This window comes from Dromaius novaehollandiae, unplaced genomic scaffold (genome assembly GCF_036370855.1).
Source record: "Dromaius novaehollandiae isolate bDroNov1 unplaced genomic scaffold, bDroNov1.hap1 HAP1_SCAFFOLD_63, whole genome shotgun sequence".
Lineage (NCBI taxonomy): Eukaryota > Metazoa > Chordata > Aves > Casuariiformes > Dromaiidae > Dromaius > Dromaius novaehollandiae.
In genome coordinates, this window is record NW_026991442.1 from 1,008,983 (window position 1) to 1,017,742 (window position 8,760).

General features: G+C 53.8%; 1 long non-coding RNA gene across 1 annotated transcript; it reads left to right on the forward strand.

The window, feature by feature from the left end:
- The first annotated feature begins 873 nt into the window (after nucleotides 1–873).
- LOC135326549 (uncharacterized) lies at nucleotides 874–3,485 on the forward strand. Its single transcript, XR_010386901.1, has 4 exons — nucleotides 874–946; nucleotides 1,811–1,918; nucleotides 2,498–2,569; nucleotides 3,430–3,485. It is a non-coding gene; the product is annotated as an uncharacterized LOC135326549 (long non-coding RNA).
- The last annotated feature ends 5,275 nt before the right edge of the window (nucleotides 3,486–8,760 follow it).

Sequence of the window (8,760 nt, forward strand, 5' to 3'; positions counted from 1 at the left end):
TTCGCTACCATTCAAATCTGAAGCAGCATATGGAAATAGGTAACGAGAGCTCTGCTCGTCTCTTTGGTTGCAGATGTGGCCGCAGGAGATGGCTATGCAGCCTCTCGTCTGGATGGCCAGGCAGAGTCTGTGGGGAGTCGTACAGGTGAGTCGTGACTCTTTGCCTACTCTTTTGGGTTATTTGAAAGAAGCAGCATTTACTTGTGCGGATGTTGTTCATGTGCAATTTAACTTAATACTTTGTTTAGGTCCTCAGCGCAGAAAGTACAAGGCCCAGAGCAGAAATTCGTCTGAGAAATATTCTAAACTCCTTCAGGACATCTTGAAGGACTTGGAGAGAGCAGCTGGTGGGTAGATTTCACTCTGTGTTAAGGGAGATCATTGTAAACGTGAGGTTTTAGAAACAGCTATGGATAAGCTGTGGCTTACGCAGGAGAAAGGGATGGATCAGAGCCTCGCCGCAGTGACGCACCACGTCACACCTTGCAGGCATTGGCAAGCCGCAGAGCTTGTTGAGGGTCTCTTCTACAAGCGTGTTCTTCGCCGCGTTTGTTAACGTTAAGGTGCTAGAGTGTGGGAAGTGTCCTAAAGCAAGGCGGGAGCGGCTTTCTGAAGATGACCTTTGTCTCTGGTGTGTGGAGATGCTTGCAATTAGTCTCTGGGGAATCCCAGAGGTGAGGCGTGACTCTTGGTTTACTGTGAGAGGCGCCGTGTGCCTAGCCAAAGGTCAGGCAGGCCCCTCGGCCGCTGTGCGAATCTAGACCTACCCAGGGCATGGCAACATCCCTTTCAGTGCACTGGAGTTCCTTTACAAACACGTGTATTGCCCCAGGTATTCTACCCTTTTCTCCTCCGTGTGTAATTACAGATGTCCCTCAAGTCACTGAAGCTTCTGCAGCTTCTCAGGGGCTGGAGCCTCTGCTCGAGCCTCAGGGAGATCTCAGGGGTAAGTAGTCTGTCTTCCTTTCCTTTTGATTCTTCTATTAGTATTTTCTCTTTTTTCCTCTTTTATTGCCCTCCTGGGGAATCCAAGGTGCCCAGCACACATGCCCTCCCTGAAGCCCAGGGGCACAGGTAGGGGCAGCGCTGGTTCAGGCTTTCACTGGCCAGTGGGCTCTTGCCCCTGAGAAGTGTCAGTGAGCTTTCTTGTCCGCCGGTGCCAAGAGACCAGAATCAGCCATAGTAACACCACGGCATGTAAAATTGCCTGGGAGTCCCAAACACGCAGTGAGATTATCAGTCCTGCAGAAGCCAGGGATGTATGGGATTGTCTCCTTTCCTCCAGGCCTTGCTGGTGACAAAGATGCTGAGGCTGCAGCACGTTTGTGAATGCGCCCTGAACACAGTGGCAAGAGCTTGGGGCTCAGTGTACCGTATGTGACTGTTACGCGTACTGTGTGGTGGAGTTGGCATGATGAGCCTTGGTCCTCAGGAGGCCTTTTTCCCCAGCTGAACCGGCTACAGGTTTTTCCTGCCCTCTTTGAAGGAAAGGATTCAATGTCATCTTGCCAATTCTCAAAAAGGCACCAAGTGGCATGAGAATGAGAGGTTCCCATGCAATTGTCTCGTCTCCCCACCCGTACAGCAGGTGTTGCTGCCTGTATTGGTTATCTGGAAGATTTTGTGCGCTTTGATTTTTCTCTACAAAGGACACATTGGGCTAGTGAGCAGGTGCCCACCCCGAAATGCCAGGTTTTGTTTCTGAGCTTTTTACTGAAGCCTTTTGAAAAGGATTGCCTCCTGAAGATACCATGCGGAAGTGATGAGGATCAGTTCCTTCTGATCAAGCTGTCTGGCTTTCTTTCCAAAGAGAATCATCAGGAGAGCCTGGAGAAGGAGACCTTTCCGGCAGGAGGCAGTCACAGCCTGCCAGCCTCTGATGAAGAGAGAGAGGCAACTCAAGCAACAGGCATGCCAGGTACTTGCTGTCCATTGTCATCCGCTGTAGGAAATCAAAAGCCCTGTGTGTCTGCAGGCTCTTCCCTTGGGGCCTGCTACTGCACAGCATGTCAGCGGCCAAATGTTAAAGTCTTAGGGCATTGGAAGTGTTCTAAAGCAAGCCAGGAGCGGCTTTCTGAAGATGTTTTTTGCCTCTGGTGTGTGGAGATGATTGCAATTAGTGTGCCAGACATGTGCATATAAACCTTTGTGGGTCCTATGAGATAGCCTCACTTCCCACACCATGCAGCTCCCTGGGATTTCGGAGCTTTGCCGTTTGGGGAAGGAGGCAGTTTTAACCACATTGAGCGCAAGTTAGGAAACACGACTCTTAATCGACTAGACCTCCTGCCCCACCTGCATCTCAGAACTTGCAGGGAGTCCCCAGAGGCCCTAGGCACAAAAGGAGTACCAAGTGGGATCCCTGCTGTGAAAGGAGGTCCTAAATGATGCCCTGATTCACAGGCCGGGCAGGGGTTTGGAGGGAACCTCATGCCTCCTTCTGCATGCTGTGTGCCTGAGCAGTGCTGAGGCTTTACCTCTCTCTGATTCTTGACAGCGCTTCCAAGTGTGTCACAGCCCGGAGAAGCCCTGCACGACAGGAAATACGCCTTTTTTCCAAAGCACCGAGGTACTGAGCAGTCTTGCAGGGATGCCTAAGTGAGAGAGGAGTCCTGAAGACTGGGAGCATACGAGTGGTGTTTGGAAGACCAGAGGGCGAAGGAAGGGGAGGTGGTGCCTGTGCTGGAGAAAAGGCAAAGGGAGAGAGCCAGGTTCAGGTGTCGTCTTTGCCGCAGGCTGCCGCAGAGGTGCCCACCCTGGCTGCTGGGCTGAGCAGCGCAGCCAGCACCCACCATTTCGGTTGGAGCTGGGACGTGGTGTAGCCCGGAATAGCAGTGTCACTGGCTATGGAAGCAGGAGCCCAAGAGAGCCGGACTCTTTTCCCTTGGGGCAAGTGTGCTGACCTGGGAGGGAAGAGTCAGGGTGGCACTCCCTGGACCCGGGATGGCTTTTGTCCACGTCGCTCAGAGGAGTTACTGGTAAACCAGATGAGCACCCCTGTGTGCTCTCCTTCTGGCCTGATGAGTTTTGTTCAGTGGGCTGACTTGTCTCAAAGTGTCAAGAGGATGCCTCCGTGAAACAGCCCTTTTGAGCCTCAGAAGGGCGAGGGAGCACCAAAGGGATTGTGGGATGTGAAGGATTGCCAGAAAGGGAGAGCAAACCCCTCCAATTGGGAAGCCTGGATTATGGCCATCCCAGAAGGTAAACAAGGCTGAGAGGCTAAAGAGAGACTCCAAAGCGTGCTGATTTGCAATGACCTGGGGACTTTGCTGCTACTGAAACCAAGCAAGTGTTGCCGTCCCCGAGATTTCCCTCCTTCAGAGATGCTAAGAAAGGGAAAAAGAAAATTTCCTGGGAATGTCAAACAGACTGTGAGATTATCAGCAGTGCAGAACACAGTAACATATGGCCTTGTGTAATTTCCTCCAGGTTTGGCTAGTGGGAGAAGTGCAGCTGCCGCAGAGCCAAAAGACATACAAAAGCATTGCACGGTACGCACTGCAACGGTCTTGGGTATCCTCTTGGCTGGAGCAGCGTTGTGTTGCCTAGTTATTTGGCTGATGAGGAGGAGGAAACGGTGAGTTCACTGTTTTTTTTCCCAAAATTCTGTATTAGACAGCTGCTATTAGTAAGGAAGAGTTTACAGATGTAGTCTTCTGGAGGGCAAAGTTAGCTGCTGACAGTACTCTGTTGAGATTTCTGGTGTAAGAATTTCTATTTGAGCCCTTAGTTCATAGCAATGAGTATTCTTTTCTGAAAGCCATTCTTACTGTTGCCAGTATTACCTAATACTGACACTGTTGCTAAAAGAGAAGACCCAGCCATAGACGAAGGCAAAGCCAAGTCAGGAAGAGAAACAAAGAAGGGTGAGATTGCCATAGCAAGTAAGAACTGCAGTAGCTACAGTCCACTCTGAGGGAATTTGGGAAGAGAAATCACCTTGTTATCTAATGCCATTAATTCCAAATGTGCTCCTCAGCCTAGCTGTCGGAGCAACTCAGGTGATGGTGATGACTTCTTCCCAGCTCTAGGCATGGCTCTGGGAAAGGACGCTGTAACATCTGAACCTGGACACTCCCAACGAGTGTGTTTTCAGGGCAGGCAGTGATTTTGTACTTTGGATACATATTGCGAAGAGCGTGTTAAGGGCATTCATGGCAGAAGAAGTTGTGATCTTGTTTCCTCGAGGATCCCCTGAGTAGTCGCTGTCAGTCAAATACTATAAGTTGAGTGTTGGTCTTTGTCAGGCACACTGCGAAGTGAGACTCTGCAGCTCTCCTAGATTCTGGCAGACTGTGCACGTACTTCAGTGTCTGCTGTTTCTCAAACGTAGATCCCCTTCCCAGCATGTGCAGAGAAGGCAGGTCAATGTGGTATGGGCCAAGAAGGACTTGAGAGGCCCCTGGGCTTGGGTGGCTGGTGCAGAGAAGCAAAACCAAAGCTGTGCGGGTGCAAGTGTGCCCTGTTTGCTACTTGTAGCTTTCAGTACCACGCTGCTGCTACTCAGAGGCAGGGTGCCAGGCCCCACGGGGGCTGCACGCCGCTCCCCCGGCACCCCCGCGTCAGCTGCGGCCCGGCCCAGCCAGGCGGCCGACGGGGCCCAGAGCTGCGGCCCTCAGAGCCCGTCCACGCCGCGGGGCTGCTGCAGCCCTGGCAGGTCCAGGCTCTCCTCTGCCCTGGGACCCACAGCCCGCCTGTCCTGAACAGCCACCTCTCCCCGCAGGAACCTCCGCGCAGCCCAGAGATCCAGACCAGATGCCGGCGGCCGCCTCTCGCGCCAGGACAACCGGCCCACCCGCCCCGGTGCTCCGGAGAGCCGGACGCAACACCAGCGGCCGCCACGCGCACCTGGAAGACCGGCCCGCCCACCCTGGCGCCCCAGAGACCCGGAGCCCTCACGCGCGGGCAGCCGCCCGCCCCGCCCGCCCCCCCCACGGCCCTCGCGGCCCCCCAGCGCTGCCCCAGCACCTGGGCACCAGCAGACCGTGGCTGCAGCCCAGATGCAGCCGCTGCCACCCGCTGTGCCTGGTGCTGCCCGGCGCCCTCCCAAACTGCCTCCCCGGCCCCCCAGCCCCCTGCCTGCATTTCCCTCCTGCCCCCCTGGAAGCAGCTGGCTCTGGTCAAGACCCCGGTAGGGACTTTGGTCCAGTTGCTGAGGCAGCCAAGGATTATATAACAATAAATATTTAGAAACTACCCTGCTGCAGCAGAAGGGACACCAGTTTTCTTTTCTTCTTTTGGCAAAGTTAAATTCAAACCCAAATACTGCTACCTGTGTTACTTTTGTTTGCTTTGAGCCTCTGTTTCCTCCATCCCCAAGCTGTAAGGAGTAGAGCTGTGCACTGCTGGGGTTTAAAGAATGATGAGACTGCCCAAGCTTCTGAAGAAGCAGGGAGGTTTCCAGAGGCAGGGCTTTCCCTCCCCCAAGGGCTAAGGGGAGCTGGCAGGGATTTGAGAACCAGCAAGGCAGGGAATGAGTACAGAAAAGCTGGGGGGAGAAAACGCAGCATGACAGACGTGACTGCAGGAGGAGAGGAAGTACTAAATCATTGTTTTCACCCCCTTGCCAAAGAGCTCCACAGCAGAGAAGGCAGCTGCAGAAACCAGTCGCTCACACACTGCAGCGTCTCCAGCACACCCAGCTCAGCCTTTTAAGCAGAGCGGTGCCCTTGCCCTGCTGGGACTCCCCAGCCTGTCCTAGGGCTCCCAGGATGGGACTGCAGGGGAACTGCCCCTGCGCCACTGCCCCAAACCTGCCGGGCCACCCCGTAAGACTTTGGAGACCGCTCAGGACCCAAGCCACGCAAGCAGGACACCTCAACATGGTCCCAGGCTGCAGGAACAAGGCCGGCCAAACCAGCCTGAAACCACTGCTTGCTTCCAAAGGACCTGTTTGCGCTGGGCCGCTCCTACAGCAGCAACTAGCACCGCAGAACAGCAGAGGGGGGCAGTGGGTGCTGCAAACCCGGTGACATTTCTAAGGGGCAGCTGGCACAAGTGAGCAAGTTTTGGCAGCTCTGTGCACATGCAGAGGATGGGTTCTTGACATGCTTTCCTCCTCCTGCTCGCCTCTTCCTCTTGGGATGCACTTACACCCCTTGGCCCTACACAGAGACCAAAGGAGGAAGAGCAGCAGCGTCACATGATGCAAGAGACTCGCTGGGCCCAGGGAGGCCCCTGCCTAAACCACCGTGTTCACACAAGCCAAGCATCGCCAGAGCAAGCCCGACACAAAGCCTCTGCTATTGCAGCTCTCAGTCCGCTCGGCACCTGTGCAGCACGTGAGACCAGCCAAGGTGCATTAATGACCTTTACAAAGCCTTTCAAAGCCAAGTTGCAGGAGTTGTTCTCACATTCTTCCTAGGAAGACAGCAATGTGAGGCTAACGCAGCAGGTGAGCCTCCCTCCAGCACCATACTTCCCACGGACAAGCAGTAGGGATACATAACACAGGACTGTTGAACTGAAATGGTTTTAGGCGGAGTTTGAGAGGCTGTCCTGAGAAAGCCCAGAGGCCAAGTTGGAGGGCAATTGTGACGGGACTGGGGCATTCGTGACTCCGTCCCTTCTGCTCACCTACAGAAGGGGATGTCTTTGTTGCAGAAGGGTAGTGTCAAGATAACCATCAACGGCCTAATTCTCTGGTATGCAGATAGTCAACGTTCTGGAAGTAGGCAGATGTCTGGGGAGAGGAAGTCCTCTCTCTGGACAGCTGCCAAGGTGACTGTGCCACTCTAGGCGAGCACTGAGACTGCTACTGAAGCAATTCTGCGCTTTCCTGCAAGGCAGCACATGTCTTTGTCCACACACTCCCCTTTCTCGGGGGCACACACCCAGAGAAGCCCACGCTGGCCTCCTTTGGTCAGCAAGAGCTACAGGGGCCTGGCCAGCATCCTAACCCCCCGTGCTGTTGAACGTGCAGCCAAAACAGAAGGCAGTGAGCAACGCAGCTTTTATCTGCAAACAACTGCTCCGCGGCAAAGCAGAAGAAATGCCTCCCGGCAAGGGGGAAATAGGAACACAGACCAAACTGCCTTCTGAGGAAAAACAAGTCCCTAACAATGGGAGATGGTTCCAGCTTGAAAACTCTGGGGTGGGGAAAATTAAACCGGTCGCCTGCCCCCTCGTCTCAAAGGAGTCCGCAAGGGAGAACACCCAAGAACACTGGCTTGGAGTCAGAGGAGCGCTCACTGGGGACAGGGAAATGACAGGAAAGGAAATGGCATTTCCCAGGAAGAGGAAGGAAACGGAGTCATGCCACGAAGTCCCACAGACCAGCCCACTGCACAGGAGCCTCCTTCCCAGCCACCTCCAGAGGCAGAGGCGTTCTTTGCCTCCTCAAGTCTAACAAAGCCCACAGCAAAGTATCTCAGAGCTGAAGAGCAGCCTTGGCCTCTGCAAAGAAGGAGGCAACAAGCTCCGAGAAGAAACAAACACTGTGCCAGCGCCTGCACGTCCACGCTTTCTTCCAAAGCCACCTCCCTGCCATTGGAAGCTTCGGTCCTGCAGGAAGAGAAGTATTTGCACCTCGGGCATATTAAACTCGTCTCCAGGAGGACAATTCACGTCAGAGCCTGGGAACCGACAGAACCCCCCTGCGTGCTAGTTATGGCCAGGCTTGCACAACTGAGCCCTTCACGCTCCCGTGACGTCATTGTAGAAGTCAGGGGACGCACAAGCCAAAACATGAGGAAAGACAGAAATACCATTTGCATAAAGCTGCCTCCCTGCCTGTGCACGTTCTTCTGGGCCACCGACTCTTTCCTCGCAGACCTTTCCTGCCTCCCCTGCACCCAAGCTTTTGCGACTCGGGAATCACTCAACATCACCTTGACAGGGTCAGTGCTTCTGCTAGAAAACCCGGAGGGGCAGCTGGGCAGACTCAGCTCTGCTGCTCCACCACAGCCCACAAATCCCAAACCTACCAGAGGACAGGAAAAATGGAGGAAGCTCCCTGCCCTTCCTTTCTCCTTCCTGCCCTTCCCAAGGGTGATGTTGCCCTCATCACCAGGGCCACCAGCACTCACCCCTCTCTCAGAGAGACACGTCCAGGCCAATACCTTCTTGCCAGGACTACAAGCCATCACTTAACTAAACCACAGGTGTCCCAGCTCTTCAAAGCACACAGTGCTATGGAAAATTATGCTCGCCAGCCACCATAACAGGGTCCGACCCTAGGTTCCCGCTGAGAAGTTCAGAGCCAAATCAAAGCATATTTAATACAATTTAATGATGCATGTGCAGCAATTGCAGCTGGAGCTAGGTGCCTCCCAAGAGGCACCCCAAACAAAGAAATCCCTGGGCAATTATACCCTCACAAGCTAAGCTCCCCACACCCCATGCAAAGCTTCAGACCAATCACCATATCTGGCTCTGGGGGCTTCGTGTTCTTCGGTGGCTCCCACTGCTGTCTCTAGGCAGCCTGGTTTGCCTTATCTTTATTGTGGTGGCTTCTGCTGATGGACTTAGCTTCCTCGTAAGCTTCCTTATCTTTCCACCTTGAACCAGCCCTAGGGCCCTTCCTTACTGGACTAGCTGACAGTTCCTCACGTTATCTGAGTGCAGCCTAAGGCTTCAGCACATTTAGCTACTCATGCTAAGCAAGGTTTATATAAGTTGTGCTAAGCTGTTACCTCTAGACAGTTCCAGCTCAATATTCTTTAACAGTCCTCCCTTTGTTTCTGGTAAGCATCCCTGCTAATCCTTTAGACAAGAGTTCTCAAAGGCTGTCAAGGCATATCATCACTTTCCATAATCTTA